Source organism: Bos taurus, chromosome 23 (genome assembly GCF_002263795.3).
Source record: "Bos taurus isolate L1 Dominette 01449 registration number 42190680 breed Hereford chromosome 23, ARS-UCD2.0, whole genome shotgun sequence".
NCBI lineage: Eukaryota > Metazoa > Chordata > Mammalia > Artiodactyla > Bovidae > Bos > Bos taurus.
This window is the reverse complement of record NC_037350.1, coordinates 30,223,144-30,232,403: the sequence shown is the minus strand read 5'-3', so window position 1 is coordinate 30,232,403 and position 9,260 is coordinate 30,223,144. Positions and strand designations below refer to the sequence as shown.

At 40.3% G+C, this 9,260-nt stretch overlaps 1 non-coding gene across 1 annotated transcript; it reads right to left on the bottom strand.

Moving 5' to 3' along the window:
- Positions 1–3,659: 3,659 nt before the first annotated feature.
- Positions 3,660–3,732, bottom strand: TRNAR-UCG (transfer RNA arginine (anticodon UCG)). Its single transcript has one exon. It is a non-coding gene; the product is annotated as a tRNA-Arg (tRNA).
- Positions 3,733–9,260: the final 5,528 nt, after the last annotated feature.

The window sequence follows — 9,260 nt, the reverse complement described above, 5'->3', positions numbered from 1 at the left end:
AATTTTACTACTCTCTAGCCATATGAAACAAATTAAATTTGAGGTTCCCACAAAGAGATCAACGGTTGGGATTTACACACTAGAGCTTCGTTGTGGGTTGTCTTAAAATTCTCTGTTTACGGTCGTGCATGGTTTAAGTACCATCCCGCTGATTCCGGTGCCTGCCTTCTTCCGACACTTTGGCAATTTAACTTTTGTCTCTTGCCAAGACTGTTTCACAGTAATAAACTACGTCTGATTTGTCATTTATGTGAAATGTGGACGCTCTTGGTTTTTAAACGTATCTCAGTGGAAATTTTCCTGTGTTTGAACCTGCTTTCCTCAGTTTCTCCACTCATCGGGGCTACCTCTAAGGTGCTTATTACTCTCTTTAAGTCCATGCTGCCTGTAGATATATCAGACACTCAGGAACTCAGTATCAGAAAAGGAGTTTAACCAGGAGTCTGTGTGTGGGTCACTTAATCTCACCCTCTCTATCTTAAACATTATCAGAGTCATCCTGAGACAAGGACATGGAGCTCTCTGGCTTTACAAAAATTTATAATGGCACGTGTTCAAATGCTCAGCACTATCAGTGCTTTTTCAGCTGCTGCTACATTTTGGAGTGCTTACATTCTCCCTGGCCCACTTTGAGCTGCCCACCAGGTAAATGTGGGTTCAAAACAAGGTTCACAGACCAATTCAGATTAACACTGGTAAAGAAGTGATAACGGATAATTTACTTACCAAGATATATCAATAGTGGCTATTCACAGTGTTGTTTTTAGTGTTAAATGAGATAACAAAGCATTGTTTGATTGATTGATTGTTGTTGTTCAGTCACCAAGTCCTGTCACAAATTCCTACTATGCATGTCCCTTTGGAATATGATTGTGCAGCAGCTACCATCAAGAGGTGGAGTCTATTTCCCTCCTTGTATGTGAGCTGACCTTGTGATTTGGCCAATAGAATGCTGTGGTAATGACGTTGTGGGAGAGAGGTTGTGGGAGTTTCAATATTAGGGTTCAAGAGCCTTATAACTTCTCCTCTTGCCATCTTGAGACCCTGAGACATCATGTGAAGAAATCCTACCTAACTTCCTGAAAGATGGAAGATCATGTGAAGAGAGAGTCCCAGTCATCCCAGCCATTCATTCCACATGACACCCCAGACAGTGAGTGGGAACATTTTGGACCATCTAGTCCCAGTCAGGCTGCCAGAAAACTGCAATCAATGAGTGACCACAAGCAAAACCAACAAAAGAATTGCCTAGTTGAGCACAGCCCGATAATTGACCTGCAGAACTGGAAACTAAATGTTGTTTTAAGTCACCCACAAAATTTGGGTGAGGTTTGTTATAAAGATGTAGATGACTGACATAAGCATTTAGCATGGAATTAGAATCCATAACAAGCAAACGGATTGATTTAGTGAGTAAAATTACCCATAAAGAAAAGCCCAAGTCTAGACATCTTAACTGCTAAATTCTACCATTTTTTAAAAATTGATATTAATTCTTTACAAACTCATAAAAATTGGAAAAGTAAGCCATTATTACCCTGTTTATTTAACTTATATGCAGAGTACATCATGAGAAACGCTGGGCTGCAAGAAGCACAAGCTGGAATCAAGACTGCCGGGAGAAATATCAATAACCTCAGATATGCAGATGACACCACCCTTATGGCAGAAAGTGAAGAGGAATTAAAAAGCCTCTTGATGAAGGTGAAAGTGGAGAATGAAAAAGTTGGCTTAAAGCTCAACATTCAGAAAACAAAGATCATGGCATCTGGTCCCATCACTTCTTGACAAATAGATGGGGAAACAGTGGAAACAGTGTCAGACTTTATTTTTCTGGGCTCCAAAATCACTACAGATGGTGACTGCAGCCATGAAATTAAAAGACGCTTACTCCTTGGAAGGAAAGTTATGACCAACCTAGATAGCGTATTGAAAAGCAGAGACATTACTTTGCCAACAAAGGTCCATCTAGTCAAGATAATGGTTTTTCCAGTGGTCATGTATGGATATGAGAGTTGGACTGTGAAGAAAGCTGAGCACCGAAGAATTGATGCTTTTGAACTGTGGTGTTGGAAAAGACTCTTGAGAGTCCCTTCAACTGCAAGGAGATTTACCCAGTCCATTCTGAAGGAGATCAGGCCTGGGATTTCTTTGGAAGGAATGATGCTGAAGCTGAAACTCCAGTACTTTGGCCACCTCATGCGAAGAGTTGACTCATTGGAAAAGACTCTGATGCTGGGAGGGATTGGGGGCAAGAGGAGAAGGGGACGACAGAGGATGAGATGTCTGGATGGCATCACTGACTCGATGGACGTGAGTCTGAGTGAACTCCCGGAGTTGGTGATGGACAGGGAGGCTTGGAGTGCTGCGATTCATGGGGTCGCAAAGAGTCGGACACGACTGAGCGACTGATCTGATCTAATTACCCTGATGCTAAAGTCAAACAAAGACATCACGAGATAAGAAAACTACAGACCAATATCTCTTATAAACATGGACATAAAAATTCTCAACAAAATACTAACAAACAAAATCCAGCAACAGATGAACATATTACAAAAGGGCCTGAGGAAACGTTTGAGGATGGTGTCTGTGTTCATTATCTCCTTTGTAGTGGTGGTTTCATGAGTTATACATATGTCAAACTATAAGTTTAAATACATGCAGTTTAAGAAAATTATGCCTCGATAAAGCTGTTTAAGAAAAAAATCATTACAGCATTCGGCATGAGCAGTTGTGGTTTTTTGTTTTTTTTTTTTTCTTTCTTTCCTATACTGTGGAAGAGCTGTGTCTGGTTAGACTTATTTCTTAAGTTCGTAGTAAACGGAAGGACATGTGATTTTCTCAGTAGGAAGACTTGACAACTAATTCAAAATATTTCATAGTTTAAGACCATTCAAAATCTCAGTTCCTACTTGAATCTAATTTGAACCGTCATATTGTTATATGAATGTGTCCATTACACCTAAATATTCAAATGTATTTGACCACGTTCTTTCCACTTGTGCAGAAGCTGCTCCCTCTTCATTATAATTTGCCTGACTGGTCTCTTCTCATGGTTCCAGGTTTCTGTTTTAACCCTGACTCCTCAGATACTGCTTAATGTTCAACTAATTCATCCCGCAATGTGTGGGAGAACCCACAGAAAGACGGTGCGCCTCTCAGGTGGCATCCACGTGAAACCAGGAGCCAGCTGCTCTAAAACGTGGCAAGTTTTCCTGTCGAAAGGGGGCGCCATTTAAACTGACTTCCAAAAAGCAAATCTCAACATTTTCAGCGTCAAAGTACAGAGCGGCACCTGAAAACCAACGGAAGAGTCGTACGCTAAAATAAGAGACGTCCAGACACTGCCGGAAAAGGAGAGCAGAATTCTTTGACATTCGTGCCTTGTGGCACCCGCCTCACTCACTGGGTCCACCCAACCCCCTGGAAGAGGCTCCAAAAGACCAGGGCTGGCGCTCTTCGCAATCCCAACCCCTGCGTGCCTACCTGACCAAGGACTCCTATAGTACAAAAGGCTGGATGGAGAGGGCGGGCGCCGACCCCATTTACTGAACCACTTTTACTCAAAGGGAGATCTCTGATGCTATAATTTGGGATTTGAGAGCTGGGACGGCGATATCTGGGTAGAGGTAGCAGGAGTGTGAAAAAGGAAACCACAACCACGAAGGGATTCGAACCCTCAATCTTCTGATCCGAAGTCAGACGCCTTATCCATTAGGCCACGTGGTCCTCTGTTCTAGAGTGAAGGAAAATATTACAAGTATTGAGAATCTGGGCTATTCTTGTTACTGTAACTCATGAAAAGATACATTTCCCATCAATTTTACTTAAAAGGTGGTGTCATTGGTACAAAACACAAGTAACTTCTTTTAAGAAGTTATGGTTAGAGACTAGGGCAAAATGGAAATTCCGCTTTTCTCCAAACTCCTACCCTTAGCCTGACACCAAATTTCTTTTCTGAACAGAATTTTACACTTGTATTGTAATGCCTCTTCAGTCGGTTGATAAACCTGTTTTTAAAAAAAGAAGAAGAAGAAGAAGAAAAAAGGATTGAAATGTCTTTCTGTAATCACGGCTACAAAGGCTCGATTTACCTTCAGAATGAAGACAAAGTCAAAATTAAGACCCTATGGGAATAAGTGAAAATTACAACAACAAAAAAAGACCGCTCCTGGCATCCTCTCAGCTGGGCGCCCAATCCTGCCAAGACGTCTTCAATTAGGATTGAATTGAGAAGCGTCTTCCTAGGCCTGGCCCTTCTTGGAAACCACGAAGAACAGGCCCACTGAGTACCCTACAGGGACACCTTAGTAAAAAGCCCAACGACTGTACTTACTGAGCAATTAGAAAATGTCCCTCCTCTTGTGCAGCCACTGAGTTGCGGGGTTGTGTGACTGAGAGGGAAGGAACCATTCTTCAGGTTAGAAAGGTTGGATTTTGAGTCCGTTTGTTGTTGTCTGTTTCCTTTCCAGCTCATTTCCCATAGCCACTCTCATCTCAGCGGATCTCGATCCCCCATTAGTGATGGTGCGGGCGAGGAAAACACACGGGTGGTGGGAAGGTGCGCGGGAGGCCTGGAGGAGTTACTCACACCGCCTGCTTTGGACCCTGTTCCTGAAGGGTGCGGTGGGCGCGGTGAAAGCAACCCAGCTGGAATCTGAGGCATTTGGGGGGCCTCATTCCCCATTATTAGGAACTGCGAGGGCCTGATTTTGGTCTTCATCCAACCTGCCTTCTCAGAGCATTCCAGCTCCCAGCCCCGAAAAGTTGAGGTTACATAGATTTTTCACAATTTAGAGATGCTGGAGAAACAGCGTTTTCTCAAAAGCTTCTGAGCACCCTGAAGAGGCTGCTCTCTTTTGCTTGCTTTCCAGGAAAGCACCACCCCAGTTCTCTGGGCCACAGCAGGTCAAAGTGACAGACTGTCTGGGGTCTGTCCTTAACCCAGCCTTCAGTAAGCATTCCAAGAACTGAAATCTAAAAGATGAGAAAGGTTAGCAAAAAATAAAATAAAAAGCAAAAGAAGAGTATATCCAAAAGGTGGATCAGAATGTGCAAAAGTGTGAGAAATTTTGCCCAGTTAATTTGAAGTTTTAAATGAAATCGTAACAAAAAATCAATTAAATTTCACTGAAAAAAAATAGCAAATATGAAGTCCCAAACCATTAAATTAAACCATAAATACTCAAAAAATTTTCCCACAGAGAAAACTCCAAACCCAGATATTTTAATCTGAAAGTTCTATAAAACATTACAGGGAAAATAAATTCAGTTGGACACAAATACTTCCAAATATAGTAACAGAGGGAAGCCTCTCCATCTCATTTTATAAGCCTACTTTCATCCTAATTAAATCAAAGCCAGGAAACATGAAGAAATTAAAGGGAAAATGTTTACCTCAGTACAGGCAGAAAGAGCATTTAATAAATTTCAGTGTCCACTAATGAAACAACAATCTGGAAATAGAAGGAAAGTTTTTTAACCTGATTTTTAAAATACAAAAATAATCTGCAGAAAACATAATACTGCTGCTACTGCTAAGTCACTTCAGTCATGTCTGACTCTGTGCGACCCCATAGACGGCAGCCCACCAGGCTTCCCCGTCCCTGGGATTCTCCAGGCAAGAACACTGGAGTGGGTTGCCATTTCCTTCTCCAATGCATTAAAGTGAAAAGTGAAAGTGAAGTTGCTTAGTTGTGTCCGACTCTAGCGACCCCATGGACTGCAGCCTACCAGGCTCCTCCGTCCATGGGATTTTCTAGGCAAAAGTACTGGAGTGGGGTGCCATTGCCTTCTCCGAGAAAACATAATACTTACAGGCAAAAAACTCAAAACATTCTGTTTGAAATTAGGAACACATGAAGTAAACCAGAAATTACCACTTGTATTCTCTTCCAGAAAAGACCCTGATGCTGGGAAAGATTGAAAGCAGGAGAAGGGGGCAGAAGATGAGATGGTTGGATGGCATCACCAACTGGATGGACATGAGTTTGAATAACTTCTGGGAGTTGGTGATGGACAGGGAAGCCTGGTGTGCTGCAGTCCATGGGGTCGCAAAGAGTCGGACACGACTGAGGGACTGAACTGAACTGAACTGATTCTCTACTAGACAAAAGGAAAGCAAAAAATAAATAGCTGTGATGACTAGAAAGGAAGAAACAGAACTGACTTTCTTTTTAACAGATCGTGTTGGCAACCTACTCCAGTATTCTTGCCTGGAGAATCCCATGGACAGAGGAGCCTGGTGGGCTACATTCCATGGGATCACAAAGAGTTAGACACAACTCAGTGACTGAACACACACACATACATATGCTTATGTACAAGATCAAACAGAAAAATTATTATAAACAGTGTCAGAGTTTTATCACATTTTCATGACAGCTATAAAAATTTAGTTATATGCAATAAAGAAATATCTAGAAATCACACAAAATGAGATATTATGATAATATTTCAATAATAAGGAAACATTCCAAAACAAATACAACATGGTCTCATCTATAGAAACTATAAACTAAGCATATTAAATAATCTATTGTGTTAAATACATATATTAGTAGTAAAGCTTAAAAGCAAGGGACTGAATAGGAGGGAGGGAAGGGATATATGTATACTTAAAGCTGATTCATGTTGTTCTACAGCAGAAGCTAATACAAAATTGTAAAGCAATTACATCCAACTAAGAAAAAAAAAAAAAAAAGAACTAAGGACTCAGTAATGTGCATGAGAAATCTTGGGAATAAATTATCCAGTCCAGTCAGAAGGCTGCATCCAGTTCCTGGCTGAAAAATTAACTGCAATCCCATGAGAGACCTCCAAGCCAGTGCCACCCAGCTAAGCTGCTTCTAGATTTCTGATGCACAAAAATTGCTTGAGAATAAATGTTTATTGCTATTTTAAGGTTTAAAAAAAAAAAGGCAAGGAAATGATAATCACAAGCATTAATATAGTAGTTATCTCAAGTGAGAGAGAGAAGTAAAGTGGAGTGGGGCAAATGGAACTTATAAAATAAAGGCAATGTTCTCTTTCTTAATTGGTGGCTTTGTTTTTCTTTTTAAATTATTTTTAATTGAAATGTAACAAACATGCAGGAAAGTGTACAAACAGAAGCATATACAGAATACATTTATGTAGATTATCTCTGAATATATATGTATGTGAGTGAAAGTCACTCACCAGAATACTGGAGTGGGTAGCTGTTCCAACCCAGGCCTCGAACCCAGGCCTCCTGCATTGCGGGTGAATTCTTTCCCAGCTGAGCCACCAGGGAAGCCCTTATATATGAATATATAAATGCGTATATCACTGAATATTTACAAAGAGAACATGTCTATGAACTCTCACTCAGATCTTTTGTTCCAATTTATTGCCACTATTTCTATCAAATTGAATCAAAAATTAAGTTTTGTCACCTAGGTTATCTGTGTCAAGAAATACCAGAAGCCCCTCTCTTGTGCCTCCTAACTACTTTCTTCTTAAGGGTAACCACATTTTGGACTCTGATATCATCTACTAGCTTTGCACATTTTAAATAACATATAAATAGAATTTTACAATATGTACTCTTATGTCTGGCTACTTTTCTGCAGCACTATGAGGTTCATCCATATTGTTGCATTCAATGATGTTATTTGTATTTATATATATAGTCATACATATATATATATAATCCTATTGTATTAATATGCCACAATTTATCCATTCTAGTGGTGGATATATGAGTTATTTTCAGTTTGTGAAAATTGTGAATAGGACTGTTAGGAACACTTTTGTATATGCTTTTCTGTGGACTTGTACACAGATTTCTATTGAAAACTGTAGTTAAGAAATTGACCCCATTTTTTATATTTGCTGACAGCTTTCAAGACCATCACTCTCACATCTAAGCCAGCCCGTAAGTGCTTAAGCTCCCTCAGAGGGAAGATCAACCCACGCTAGTCCTGGTTCTCACTTGGGAATCTTCACTCCCCTCTCCCCTCCACAGCCTGCCCCCTAATCCTGTAAAAACCAAAGCCCATCACCCCTCCTTGCTCTTATTTTTGGACTTACCTGAGAGCCTCCCCTAGTCTTCCCAGAAAACTTCATTATGTGAAAGATAAATGTTTTCATATCTCCCGGGTACATATGTAGCATTATCGATCTCGCCAATATGAATGCTTTGGGTATGGCGACCATTTCATTTCAGCTGAATGATTGCAAGATAGATGTGCACTCATGAGTGGACTTACAGAGTCACAGCAAGTGACTTTACTACACTTTTTTTGGCAAGTGGCATATATGATTTCCATATATCTGTAATTACATGTAAGAGAAATGGACAACTGAAAATGGGAAAAAAATAAAATATGACAAACTAGATAAAAAGATAGATGAAAAACAATTATCCATAACCAAACAAACTCGTCTGGTGAATGCAAGACTTTGTTTCAACTCTATTTCAATGCTATAGAAATGCTAGTGCCAGCTGGGCTAATGAAAAAAAATGTTGATTCAGGTTTTCTTTTGTTTACAGAAATTTTCTTTTTAATTGAAGTATGATTGACCTACAGATCTATGTTAGTTCCAGTTGCACAATATGGTGATTTGATATTTCTATTACAAAATAATTACCATGATAACTCGAGTTACCAAAGATATTACTATATATATATATGTATATATATATATTTTTTTTTTCTTTTTACTGTTTTCCTCATGCTGTACATTTTATCTTCATGACTGATTTATTTTGTAACTGGAATTTTGTGCCTCTTAATCTCCCTCACCTATTTCACTTATCCCTCAACGCCCCTCCCCTCTGACAACCACAGTCAATCCATGTTGCCCGAAACTGTGAGAATGTGCGTATTCAACACCTCTCTGACCACTCCCGAGATGGGGACAACCATCCCATAATGGAGGTGAAGCAGGTTATTTATTTCCCCAGAAAATGACCTTCGCCAGTTCATTTGCCCTTTTGTGACGGGAAGAAGAGGGTTGCAGAGATTTTAGATCATTCTTAGGGTTCTGGCCTTTTTCGGGATCTGAAGGAGGCAGCGGGGTGGTTCTGTATGGGAGGTGAAGCAGGTTTATTTATTTCCCAGAAAATGACCTTCGCCAGTTCATTTGCCCTTTTGTGACGGGAAGAAGAGGGTTGCAGAGATTTTAGATCATTCTTAGGGTTCTGCCTTTTTCGGGATCTGAAGGAGGCAGCGGGGTGGTTCTGTAGTACTGAAATCTTCATTCTTTCTCAGGAACAAAGAGGCGTGCAAAAT